Genomic DNA, 15,239 nt, shown 5'->3' with positions numbered 1-15,239 from the left:
CTGACCCTCCCCCGTTCATGCTCTGTCTCTCTGTCTCAAAAATAAATAAACGTTAAAAAATATTTTAAAAAAAGCAGAGATAATACCTGTCCTTCTCAAGATATTCCAAAAATTAGAAAGGGAAGGAAAACTTCCAGACTTATTCTATGAAGCCAGTATTACTTTGATTCCTAAACCAGACAGAGACCCAGTAAAAAAAGAGAACCACGGGCAAATATCCCTGATGAAAATGGATGCAAAAATTCTCAATAAGATACTAGCAAATCGAATTTAACAGCATATAAAAAGAATTATTCACCATGATCAAGTGGGATTCATTCCTGGGATGCAGGGCTGGTTCAACATTCGCAAATCAATCAATGTGATGCATCACATTAATAAAAGAAAAGATAAGAACCATATGATCCTGTCAATCGATGCAGAAAAGACATTTGACAAAATTCTGCAACGTTTCTTAATAAAAACCTTCGATGGGGCCCCTGGGTGGCTCAGTCGGTTAAGCGTCCGACTTTGGCTCAGGTCACGATCTCGCAGTCCATGAGTTCGAGCCCGCGTCGGGTTCTGGGCTGGTGGCTCAGAGACTGCAGCCTGCTTCTGATTCTGTGTCTCCCTCTCTCTCTGCCCCTCCCCCGTTCATGCTCTGTCTCTCTGTCTCAAAAATAAATAAACGTTAAACAAATTAAAAAAAAAAAACCTTCGAGAAAGTCTGGATGGAAGGAACATACTTAAAGATCATAAAAGCCATTTATGAAAAGCCCACAGCTAACATCATCCTCAATGGGGAAAAACTGAGAGCTTTTCCCAGGAGATCAGGAACACGACAGGGGTGTCCACTCTCACCACTGTTGTTTAACATAGTGTTGGAAGTTCTAGCATCAGCAATCAGACAACAAAAGGAAATCAAAGGCATCAACATTGGCAAAGATGAAGTTAAGCTTTCACTTTTTGCAGATGACATGATATTATACGTGGAAAATCCAATAGACTACACCAGAAGTCTGCTAGAACTTATACATGAATTTATCAAAGTCGCAGGATACAAAATCAATGTACAGAAATCAGTTGCATTCTTATACACTGATAATGAAGCAAAAGAAAGACAAATAAAGAAACTGATCCCATTCACAATTGCACCAAGAAGCATAAAATACCTAGGAATAAACTTAACCAAAGCAGTAAAAGATCTGTATGCTGAAAACTATAGAAAGTGTCTGAAGGAAATTGAAGAAGATATAAAGAAATGGAAAAACACTCCATGCTCATGGATTGGAAGAATAAATATTGTGAAAATGTCAATACTATCCAAAGCCATCTACACATTCAATGCAATCCCAATCAAAATTGCACCAGCATTCTTCTCAGAACTAGAACGAGCAATCCTAAAATTCATATGGAACCACAAAAGGACCTGAATAGCCAAAGTAATTTTGAAGAAGAAGACCAAAGCAGGAGGCATCACAATCCCAGACTTTAGCCACTACTACAAAGCTGTCATCATCAAGACAGTATGGTATTGGCACAAAAACAGACACATAGACCAATGGAATAGAATAGAAACCCCAGAACTAGACCCACAAATGTATGGCCAACTAATCTTTGACAAAACAGGAAAGAACATCCAAAGGAAAAAGGTCCTTTTAACAAATGGTGCTGGGAGAACTGCACAGCAACTTGCAGAAGATTGAAACTAGACCACTTTCTCACACCATTCACAAAAGTAAACTCAAAATGGATAAAGGACCTGAGTGTGAGATAGGAAACCATGATAACCCTAGAGGATAAAGCAGGAAAAGACCTCTCTGACCTCGTAGCAATTTCTTACTTGCCACATCCCCAAAGGCAAGGGAATTAAAAGCAAAAATGAACTACTGGGACCTTATGAAGATAAAAAGCTTCTGCACAGGAAAGGAAACAACCAGCAAAACTAAAAGGCAACCAACAGAATGGGAAAAGATATTTGCAAATGACATATCGGACAAAGGGCTAGTATCCAAAATGTATAAAGAGCTCACCAAACTGCACACCCGAAAAACAAATAATCCAGTGAAGAAATGGGCCGAAAACACGAATAGACACTTCTCTAAAGAAGACATCCAGATGGCCAACAGGCACATGAAAAGATGCTCAACATCTCTCCTCATCAGGGAAATACAAATCAAAACCACTCATATACCACCTCACGCCAGTCACAGTGGCCAAAATGAACAAATCAGGAGACTACAGATGCTGGAGAGGATGTGGAGAAAGGGGAACCCTCTTGCACTGTTGGTGGGAATGCAAATTGGTGCAGCCACTCTGGAAAACAATGTGGAGGTTCCTCAGAAAACTAAAAATAGACCTACCCTATGACCCAGCAATAGCACTGCTAGGAATTTACCCAAGGGATACAGGAGTGCTGATGCATAGGGGCACTTGTACCCCAATGTTTATAGCAGCACTCTCAACAATAGCCAAATTGTGGAACAAGCCTAAATGTCCATCAACTGATGAATGGATAAAGAAATTGTGGTTTATATACACAATGGAGTACTACAGGGCATTGAGAAAGAACAAAATATGGCCCTTTGTAGCAATGTGGATGGAACTGGAGAGTGTGATGCTAAGTGAAATAAGCCATACAGAGAAAGACAGATACCATATGTTTTCACTCTTATGTGTATCCTGTGAAAATTAACAGAAACCCATGGGGGAAGGGAAGGAAAAAAAAAAGAGGTAGAGTGGGAGAGAGCCAAAGCATAAGAGACTGTTAAAAACTGAGAACAAACTGAGGGTTGATGGGGGGTGGGAGGAGGGGAGTTTTGGTGATGGGTATTGAGGAGGGCACATTTTGGGATGAGCACTGGGTGTTGTATGGAAACCAATTTGACAATAAATTTCATATATTGAAAAAAATAAGGTAAAGTAAAATCATTGCACAGAAATCGGTTGCATTCCTATACACCAACAATGAAGCAACCAAAGAGAAATCAAACAATAGAACCCATTTACAATTGATCCAAATATTTTTTTATTTCTTCTTTGATTTCTTGTTGACCCATTGTTTTTGTTCAATAGCATGCTGTTTATCCTCCACGTGTTTATGGTCTTCCCACACTGCTGTTGTGGTTGACTTTAAGTTTAATAGTGTTGTATTCAGAAAGGATGTATTTGTTGAAGCTTTATTTGTGCCCAATGTGATCTAATCTGAAAAATGTCCCTTGCGAACTTGAAACAATGTATATACTGCTCGTTTAGGATGGAATAATCTCAATGTATCTTAATTCTCTTTGGTCCAGTGTGTCATTTAAAGCCATTGTTTCCTTGTTGATTCTCTGCTTGGATTATCTGTCCATTGCTGTAAGTGGTGTGTTCTAGTGCCCTATTATTGTATTGTTATCAATATGTTCCTGTATGTTTGTTACAAATTGTTTTATATACTTGCGTACTCCCAAATCATGTAGAGACATAAATGTTTACAATTGTCAGATCTTTGTGGATTGTCCCTTTTATGAGAAGATAGGTCCTTTATTGAACCCTTTTATAATCTTTGGTTTAAAAATCTAGTTATTTTCTGATATAAATATTTCCACTCCAGCTTTCCTTTGATACTAATTTGTCTGATAAATGTTTCTCCATCTCTTCATTCAATCTACAGGTGTCTTTTACTCTGAAAAGAACCTCTTGTATGCAGCAAATATAGGTGGGCCTTGTTATTTTTATCCATTCTGACACCCTATGTCTTTAGATTAGAACTAGCTCACCTTGCTGAATTCTTTAATTTTGCTGGATGCGTTTTGCAGACCCTTGAAATTATTTTTTAATAAAGAACATCACACTATCTTTAAAAATGGGAAATGCTATTTCTTCTTTTCTATTCTATATTCACGTTCATCTATGTAGATCAGAGATACTGGTTTATAATCTCCTCCTTGTCCTCCTCCCTCCCCTCATCCTAATACTTCTGCTTCTTCTGCTTCATCATCTTCTTCTTCTGGTATATTTGGTTTTGTTATATGGGCAATGCTGGACATGTAGAATGAATTTGGAAGTTCACATTTTCTATTTCTGATTCAAATTGGGAACATCATACATTTCTAGGAATTCATCCATTTGTTCTACTGTGTCCAATTTGTTGACATGTATATTTTTAAATTTTTTAAATTTTTATTTATTTATTTTGAGAGAGAGAGAGAGAGAGAGAGAGAGAGAGAGAGAAGGGGAGGGGCAGAGAGAAAAGAAAGGGAATCCCTAGCAGGCTCTGCACTATCAGCACAGAGCCTAATACTGTGCTCGAAATCATGAACTGCAAGTTCATGACATGAGCCAAAATCAAGAGTCAGATGCTTAACCCACTGAATAGCCCGGGCATAAATAGTGACATATAAGTGGCATATAAGTATTTTATAGTATTGTGTTAATATTTGTATTTCTGTGGTGTCAGTTGTTATTTCCACTTCATGTCTGCTTTTTTTGAGTACAGTCTCTTTTTTTTTCTTGATGAGTCTAAGAGTTTATTATTAAAAAAAAGTTTTAATTTTCCTTTATCTTTTTCATTTTTTGTCTTTAATTTATTTCTGCTCTGCTATTTAGTATTTCCTTGTTTCTATTAGCTTTTGACCTTGTTCTTATTTTTTCTAGTTCTTTTATATGTAAGGTTAGATTGTTTATTTGAGATATTTATTCTTTTCTGAGTTAGTCTTATTAGAAACTTCTGTCATAGAACAGCTTTTGCTGTATCCACAGAATTATTCATTTTAATTTGTCTCTACATATTTTTGTACATTCTACTTCACATTCTTTTTGACACACTAGTATTTTTTTTTACATTTTATTTCTTAAATGTTTACTTATTTAGTTTTGAGGGCAAGAAAGAGCACAAGTGTGAGCAAGAGAGGGGAAGAGAAAGAGGGAGAGAGAGAATCCCAAGTAGGCTCAACACTGTCAGCATAGAGCCCAACACAGGGCTTCAACCCATTAACTGTGAGATCATAACCTTAGCTGAATTCAAGAATCAGACACTTAACTGACTGAATCACCCAGGTGTCCCAAAATTTTATTTTAAACTAGTCTCTACACCCAACATAAGGCTCAAACTCACAACCCTGAGATCAACAGTTGCATATTCTATTGACTGTGCCAATCAAGCACCCCCATTGTTCGCTTAGTAACATTGCTGACCGTCAAATGCTCGTGTTTTTTCCTCCTTTTTTGTAACTGATTTCTAGTTGATACTTGAATTCAGAAAATATGCTTGATATGATTTCAATCTTCTTAAATTTGTTGAGATTTTTGTGGCCCAGTATGTGATCTATCATGAATATACCATGAGCACCTGAAAAGTACATGTATTCTGCCGTTTTTGGATGAAATGTTCTATACATATTTGTAAAGCCTATTTGATTTAACGTGTCATTCATAGCCACTGTTTGTTCTTGCTGTTGTTGTTTTTGTTGTTGTTGTTGTTGTTGTTGTTGTTATTTTGTTGGTGCTGATTTGTGTTTAGATCATCTATCTGATGATAGAGGGTTGTGTTAAAACTCTACTATTATTGTATTACTGAAGATTTTGTAATATCTGTTAATATTTACTTTATTTAGGTGTTCCAATTTTGGATGCATATATATTTACAATTGTCATATCCTGTTATTGGTTTGATATTTTTATTATTATGTAATATCCTTCTTTATCTTCTGCTAGAGTCTTTGTTTTAAAGCATATTTTTTCTAAGTATTGCTATCCTGACACGTTTATGCTTCCATTTGCATTGTGTCTTTTTCCATTCCTTCACTTTCAGTCTTTCTGTGTGTTTAGATCTGAAGTGAGTCACGTGTAAGGAGCATATTGATGAGTATTTTTCACTTTTTTTAAAATGTTTTTTATTTTAGAGACAGAGGGCAAGAAGAGGAGTGGAACGGAGAGGGAAGGAGACACAGAATCCAAAGGAGGCTTCAGGCTCTGAGCTGTCAGCCTGGAGCCCAATGAGGGCTGGAACCCATAAACTGTGAGATCATGACCTGAGCCTAAATTGGCTGCTTAACCGACTGAGCCACCCAGATGATCTTATAGGTATTTTTTTAATCCATTAAGTCATCTTATGTCTTTTGATTAGAAGATTTACTGCATTTCCATGTAAATTGATTATTGATAGGTCTGTACTTATTGACATTTTGTTTACTACTTTGTGTATGCTTTTGTAGTTCTCTATTCATTTCTTCTTTTCTCACTCTCTTGTGGTTTGATGGTTTTCTTTATTTTTGTGTTTTGATCTCTTTATCTTTATTTGTAATGTATCTATTACAGGTTTTTGACTTGTGGTTACTATTTGGTTTATATATAACACTCTGTGTGTATAATAGTCTATATGACATTGATGGTTTCTTAAGTTAAAATACATTCTAAAAGCATTAAATTTTTACTGACTCCTTATACATTTTACATATACGTAATTTACATTTTTTTAAATTTTATTGATCCTTTGACTAACTTTTGTAGATATAATTGATTTTATTTCTTTTCTCTTTTAACTTCCGTACTGGCTTTATAAATGATGAACCTATTACTTTTAACATATGTTTCCTTTTTGTGTGTGAAATTTTTTGCTTTAATAATTTTCTTAGTCCTAGCTACAGGCTTTTCTTTTCACTTAAAGAATTCTCTTACATTTTATGAAGGTTGGTTTGGTGATGATTGACTCCTTTTACTTTTCTTTACCTGAGAAACTCTATTTCTGTTCAATTTTGAATGGTAATATGTCAGGTAGAGTATTCTTGGTTCCAATTTGTTTTCTTTTTTCTTTCTTTCTTTCTTTCTGTCTGTCTTTCTTTTCTTCTTTTTTTTTCCTATACTTTGAATATATAATGGTATTCATTTATGGTCTGTAAAATTTCTGCTGAAAAATCAATTGATAGCCTTATGAAGTTTGCTCATGTGTAACTGCTTTTAAATTCTTGTCTTGGTGCCTTTAAAATTCTAATTAATTTTTGCCATTTTAATTAGTGTCTCATCATGGCCTTCATTTGGTTTATCTTGTTAAGTGTTATCTTACTTCCTGCACCTGGATGTGTGTTTTCTTCCCCAAATTAGACAAAAATTTAAACTAGTATTTCTTTAAATATTTTTTCTGCCCTCTCTGTTCTCTCTTCTTCTTTGTTAGCTTATTATGTAAAATTTATTATTTACACCAGTCATTTTATAATCGGATTTGAAATAAAATACCTAGTGTATCCCATTTGTTTGTCAATTAATATTTAGCTGTAGTCTCTATCCCCTGAATATATATGTTTACTCGAAAAAAATAAAAAATCAAACAGTTGATTGTCATTATATAAGACAATTATGGAAAATCCCTTGTTTGTAATTATTAGCCATGGTTAATTATTAACATTATTAAGTGTGTCAGTATGCTAGAGGATTTGCAGGATGGGAAAATAAAATATAAACATTTTTATCAAATGACAGAAAAAGTGAAAACAATCTTCATGTTTTAGGTTCAAACTTAAAAATAGAGTAGTTTTTAAATGATTTATGAATTGTCTTATAAAAAGTAGACCTGATTAAACACACACACACAAACACACACACAGGCACACACACACAAACACACACACAGAGGGGTGCCTGGGTGGCTTAGTTGGTTAAGCATCTGACTTTGGCTCAGGTTATGATCTCATGGTTCATGGGTTTGAGCCCCACATTGGACTCTGTGCTGACAACTCAGAACCTGGAGCCTGTTTCAGATTCTATGTCTCCCTCTCTCTCTCTGCCCCTCCCCCCACTTGTGCTCTGTTTCTCTCTCTCTCTCAAAATAAATAAATAAAATTTAAAAAAAAAAGAAAACAAAAGTAGACCTGATTATTTAATGATATGGCTCTTGCTTTTTGTATAGACATATCATCAGTGCAAAAAACAAAAGCAACACATATCAATAAATAAATAGTCCGTTAATGACTATGTCAGATAGCATAAAACAGAATTCTAGAATTTTTCTTTTGCTAGCACAGATTCAGTGGCTCACAGATGGCAGAACTAAGTGTTATATACAACTCTATTGTTCTTTCTCCTTTGTTTTTATATGGCTGCTGCAGTCACACATCATCCCTTTATTTTAAAGAAGAATAAGACAAAAGGTAATACTAGTTATATCATGCCTTTTCAAAAGTTCGAAAGAGCCTCAACTAATCATCTTTCCCTGTCTGAATAAAATAATTAAAATAAACCTTATTTTTTTTTCATCCTGAGTACATTTTTGTTCTACAAGACTGGAGACTTTGTTAAAAGATAAAATGTGGAGAATGAATATGGCATTGACAAATTGTAGGCTTTCTCCAAATGTGCTTGAAAACATAAGAAAATGAAATAGATGATAAATAGCAAATAAATGGAGTTGAATAAATTTGTACATTATTTACCTACCAGAAAGAGAGTCACTGAACTTTCCATTATTAATTTTATTATTGAAAATTTTAGGCAACTGTTTTCCTCAAAGTTTTTTTGTTGAGGTTTAAAATGAGAGTATTAACAACTTAGATATATACAGAACACTGCATTCAAAAACAAGAGAATACACTTTCTTCCCAACTGCATATGGAACACTCTCCAGGATAGATTATATGTTCAGCCAAAAAACAAGCCTTAGTGAATTTTAAAGGATGGGAATCATATGAGGTATCTATTTTTGGTCCACAATGGTATGAAACTAGAAATTACATAAAGATAATTGAAAATTTCAGAAATAGAAATATGTGGACATTAAATAACATATTACCGAACAACTGATGGATCAAATAAGAAATTAAAAAATTAATTAAAATATGTTGGTACTAATGAAAATAAAAATAAAATGTATTAAAACTTATGACATTCAAGTAAAACAATTCTAAAAGGAAAGTTTATTGTGGCAAATGCCTACCTGAAGAAACAAGAAAAGTCTAAAATAAACAACACTGCATCTTAAGAAACTAGAAAAAAAACTGAACAAATGAAGTCCAAAGTTTGTGGAAGGAGAAAAAACAAATATTAGAGGAAAACTATATGAAATAGATATTAAAAAGACAATATAAAAACATCAATAAAATCGGCGCACCTGGGTGCCTCAGTCGGCTAAGTGTCTGGGCTCTTCTTGGTCTCAGCTCAGGTCTTGATCTCAGGGTCCTGAGTTCAAGCCCCATGTTGGGCTGCACGCTAAGCATGAAGCTTACTTAAAAAAAAAAAAAACTACAAGTTTTTTTTACATAAACAAAATTGACAAATATTTACCTAGACTCTAAAAAAGAAAAAAAAAAGATGAGACTTTTAATGGCAATTAAAACAGATGTTACAACTTTACAACTGTTACCATAAAAATACAAAAAAATGGTGGGGGGTTTATGTAACATCTATGAACAATTATGACGCAACAAATTTTACAACTGAAAATGTGGATAAGTCCTAGAGACCTACAACTTACCAAGCCTGAACTTTAAAGAAATACTCAGTGGTTTATTACTAATAAGGACATTAAATCAATAATCAAAATTTTTTTCAAAGAAAAGTTTGGAACCAGATGGCTTCACTGGTGAATTGTAACAACATTCAAGCTCTTCCAAAAAATAGAAGAGAATTAAAATCTAAACATATTTTATGAAACCACAGTTACCTTCATGACAATACCACACAAAAATGTTTAAAGAAAATAAAATTACAGATCAGCATCCCTGGTGAATATAGATGCAATAATCCCCAACAAAATAGTAACAAACAGAATTATACACTACATTCAAAATATCATACATAATGATTGAGTGGGATTTACTCCAAGGATGCATGCATTGTTCAACATTGGAAAATCAGTCAATGTGATACACAACATTAACAAAATAAAGGATAGAAAGTGTATAATCAACTCAATACATAGTGAAAAATCATTTTAAAATTTGGCATACATTTATTATAAAAACTTTAAACAAAATAAGTATAGAAATAGTATACATCCATGTAATCAGGGCCATAAATGATAAATCCACAGGTGACACCATCCTCAGCAAGGAAAAGTTTAACTTTTTTCCTCTAAGATCAGAAATAAGACAAGGTTGCCCTCTCAAGCCATTTTTATTCAACATTGTATTGGAAGCCTTACCCAGACTCATTACAAAAGAAAAATAAAATACCTCCAAACTGAAAAGTAAGAGTACAACTGTCACTTATTTCAGATTACATGATTTTATATATAGAAAACCCTAAACTCCACCAACAAAGCCAATATAACTAATAAACACATCCAGTAAAGCTGCAAGATACAAAATTTAAATCAAAACATTTGCTGTTTCATGTTGGCTATAACCATTGCCAACACTACATAGCATATACTACAAAATATAAAAAAATAAAATAAAAAGAATTCTCATTTATAACACATCAAAAATAATAAAACACCTAGAAAGCAATTTTACAAAAGAGGTGAAAGACCTGTATTCTGTAAAGACAATAGTGAAAGAAATTAAAGAAGACACAAGTGGAAAAATATTCTGTGCTCATGGATTAGAAGTCAATATTGCTAAAATGTCCATACTCTTCAAAGTGATATATGAATTCAATGAAATCTTTATCAATATCCTAATGTTATTATTCACAAAAATAGAACAAATCATCAAAAAAATATATAGAACAGCAAAAGACCCCGAATACCCAATGTAATTTTGAGAAAAACAAACAAAGCTGAAGGCATCATGTTCCTGATTCCAAACTCTATTATAAAGCCATAGTAAGTAAAACAGTATTCATTGGCATAAAACATATGCATAGATAAATGAAGCAGAATAGAGACTCAGAAATAAACCAAAGCATACATGGTAAATTAGTTTAGGACACAGTGACCAAGAATATACAATGGGGAAAGGAAAGTTTCCTCACTAAATGTTGTTGGGAAAAATAGAGAGGTACATACAAATGAATGATACTGGGTCACTATCTTACACCACAAACAAAATTTAAGTCTTAATTAAAGACTTTAATATAGGCAATAAACCCCTTGACATAGATCCTGGTGATCATTTTTTAAATTTGGTACAAAAGTAAAAGTAATAAAGGCAAAAATAAACAAGTGGGATAAAATCAAACTACAAAGCTTTCATACAAAGAATGCCATTAACAAAATGAAAAAGAAACCTATTGGATGGGACAAAATAGTTGAAAACCATGTACATGATAAGAGTTTAATACACAAAATATATAAAGAACTCATTAAACTCAAAAGCAAATTAACCGTTTGATTTAAAAAAAGGAAGATCTGAATAGACAATTTCCAAAGAAGACACACATATGGCCCATAGTTATGAAGTGATGCTTAAAGTATTTATCATCAGGGAAATTGAAATATAAACCACAATGAGATATGAACTCACATCTCTCAGAATGGCTATTACCAAAAAGAAAAGAAATAACAGGGGTTGATTAGGATGTGGAGAAAATGAAACTCTTCTGCACTATTGGTGGAAATGTAAATTGGTGCAGTCACTATGGAAGAGTATGGAACTTATTCAAAAAAAGCAAAAAGTAAAACTACCCTATTGTTCCATTTCTGGGTATTTATCCAAAGAAAATAAAAAACACTGACTGGAAATGACATATGCACTTTTATATTCATTGCAGCATTATTTACAATAGTCAAGATATGGAAATAACCTAAGTGTCCATTAATGGGCATGTCTATACAATGGAATACTATTCAGCCATAAAAATGAGATTTTGCTATTTGAGACAATATGGATGGAACTTGAAGTTATTATGCATGAGAAACAGGCTATTTGGAGGAAGACAAATTCCATATGATCTTTCTTGTAGGTGGAATTTAAAAACCAGATAAAACAAGCTTACAAATAGAACAGATTGGTGGTTGCCTGAAGCAGGGGATGGGGGGGTGGAAAAAATGATTAAACATAATCAAAAGGTAAGGAAAAAAGGTAAAATGAAAATATTAAAGAACAGTGCAGCAAATTTCTCCCTAAATGTTAAAAGCCAATATAAACATGTTATACAAATGATGATGATAACAATGATGGTGATGATAATGATGATGAAGATGATTGTTAGCATATTAAAAATTATTGAATGTTAATATATATATTTTAAAACCTTCACTCAACCATACAATATAATGGTTCTCAGAAGTAAAGTAAACAGATTTTTGATACATGCTGTTGACTGGGTAGATCTCTTCAGGGCATTGTGCTAAGTTAACAAGACTATCTCAGACTATAAAGTATATGCATATATATAGTGTATCCATATGTATATATTTATACATGTATATAGATGCACATATATGTGTGTGTGTGTGTATATGTATACACATATGTATGAGAGAGAGAAAGAGAGAAAGAGAGAGAGAGAGAGATGAAATTATAATAATGAAAAATAGATCAGAGGTCTCCTGTGATTAGTGATTAGCACTAAGGAAAGGGTGTGACTATTAGGAAGTAATACAAAAGAGTATTGTTGTCGTGCAAAAGTCTTTATCATGATTGTAGTAATATTTATATGCATTAACAATGTGGCAAAATTTTATAGAACTCTATATTATACACACACACACACACACACACACACACATACACAATTGCATAAGAGAAGTGGTGATACTCAAATGAGGTATAATAGTGTACTACCAAAGTCAGTTTTCTGAGTTGGATAATGTACTTTGGGTATATAACTTATAATCATTGGGGGAATCTTTTTTTTTCCTTTTTATCTTTTTTTCCTGATTTATTTATTTTTAAATTTTTTTAATTTTTCCCCAAATTTTAATTAATTAAATTAGTTTTAAATACATATCATTTTATTTAATTCCACGAAAGCAGACAAATTCATACATGTTACATAACTCTTAAGCAAATCCAGAAACTCCTTAATTATTTTAACTAAATGGCAATTCATTGTGCTTGAAAAAGATAAAATGATATTTCTTCTTAAATACACCAGAATTGGAACTTTTTCCTCCGTTAGATTAATGTTCTCCCACAGTTTGAATTAGCGAGTTTTTATTATAATGTTCACAGGTTCTGTCATGTGACGGGATTTTATTAATAAATCTAGTCATTTGGTAACTTATCATTGGTATTTAAGGATGGTTAGTCTACACATTCACTATTTATTTTAGGCTCATATAAGACTGAGGCCTATATTAGTAACAAATCTTACATTTTGATTAACATTTTTCTTACAAATTTTAATTTAAATTAGTTAACTACAGTGTAATATTAGTTTCAAGTGTATAATTTACTGATTCATCACTTATATACAAAAGCCAGTGTTCATCACACGTGCCCTCCTTAATACCCATCACATATTTAACCCGTCCCCCTGCCGACCTTCCTTCCAGTAATCATCAGTTTGCTCAGTATATTTAAGAGCGTTTCTTGATTTGCCTCTTTTAATTCCCCAGTGGTAATTCCTTTTGTTTTTTTAACGTTTGTTTATTTATTTATTTTGAGAGAGAAAGAGAGAGAGTTCGAGCAAGGGAGGAGCAGAGAGAGAGAAAGAGAGAGAATCCCAAGCAGACTCCATGCTCAGCATAATGCCCAATGCAGGACTTCATCTCACAGTTTGTGAGCTTTATAATATAGCTTGAAATCCAGAATAGTTATGCCTCCAGTTTTGTTTTTATTTTTCAGGATTGTTTCAGATATTTTGGGGTATTTTGTGGTTCCTTACACATTTTTGGATGGTTTGATCTATCCCTGTAAAAAAATAAATGCTGGTGGTATTTTGGTTGGAATTGTATTAAATGTGTAGATTGCTTTAAGCACTATAGACATTTTAACAAAGTTTGTTCTTCTAATCCATGAGCATGGGATGCTTTCCATTTCTTTGTGTCCTCTTCAATTTCTTTTATAAGTCTTCTATAGTTTTCAGAGTACAATATTTTTATCTTTTTGGTTAGGTTTATTCCTAAGTATGTTGGTTTTGGTACAATTGTAAATAGGATGATTCCTTGATTTCTTTTTTGGCTGCTTTGTTCTTTGCATATAGAAATGCAACAGATTTCTGCACATTCATTTTACTTTTTGTGACTCTACTGAATTCATGCATTGGTTCTAGCAATATTTTGGTGGAATCTTTCAGGTTTTCTACACAAAGTATCATGTAATCTGCAAATTTGAGTTTGACGTCTTCCTTGCCAATTTGTATGCCATTTATTTCTTTGTGTCTGATTGCAGAGGCTAAGATTTCCACTACTATGCTAAGTAGCAATAGTAAGTATAGGCATCCTTGTCTTGTTCTTAACTATGGGAAAAGGGCTTTCAGGTTTTATTTTTTTCCCATTGAGAATGATATTAGCTATATGTCTTTCGTATATGGCATTTAAATGTTGAGGTATGTTTCATCTATCCCTACTTTATTGAGAGCTTTTATCAAGAATGGATGCTGTACTTCGTTAAATGCTTTTTCTGCATTTATTGACAAGATCATATGGTTCTTATCCTTTCTTTTATTAGTGGTGTATCACGTTGATTGATGTGTGAATATTGAACCAGCCCTGCATCCCAGGGATAAATACCAATTAATTGCGGTGAATAATCATTTTAATGTAATGTTGAATTAAATTTGTTAGTGTATTCCTGAGAATTTTTGCATTTGTGTTCATCAGGGATATTGGCTTGTAGTCATCCTTTGTAGTCGGATCATTGTGTGGTTTTGGAATAAATGTAATGCTGACCTTGCGTAGTGAGTTTGGAAGTTTTCTTTCCGTTTCTGTTTTTTTTTAATAGTTTGAGGAAAATAGGTATTATGCTTCTAAATATCTGATAGAATTTCTTTGGGAAAGCCTTGGGAAGCCATTTGTCCCTGGACTTTTGTTTGTTAGAGATTTTTAAAATTAATTAATTAATTAATTTTTCATTTACATTCAAGTTAGCCTATAGTGCCACAATGATTTCAGGTGTAGATTCCTTGATTCCCCCTACCCATTTAGCCCATCCGACTTCCTACAGCCCTTCCAGTAACCCTCTGTTCTCCATCCATATTTAAGAGTCTCTTATGTTTTGTCCCCTTCCCTCTTTTTATATGATTTTTGCTTCTCATCCCTTGTGTTCATCTGTTCTGTGTCTTAAAGTCTTCATATGAGTGAAGTCATATGATATTTGTCTTTCTCTGACTGACTAATTTCGCTTAGTATAATACCCTACAGTTCCATCCATGTAGTTGCAAATGGAAAATTTCATTTTTGCAATTTCCAAGTAATACTCCATTGTGTGTGTGTGTGTGTGTGTGTGTGTGTGTGTGTG

Source organism: Panthera uncia (genome assembly GCF_023721935.1).
Source record: "Panthera uncia isolate 11264 chromosome A1 unlocalized genomic scaffold, Puncia_PCG_1.0 HiC_scaffold_17, whole genome shotgun sequence".
NCBI classification, from domain to species: domain Eukaryota; kingdom Metazoa; phylum Chordata; class Mammalia; order Carnivora; family Felidae; genus Panthera; species Panthera uncia.
The sequence above is the reverse complement of the archived record's forward strand: the minus strand, read 5'-3'. Positions refer to the sequence as shown.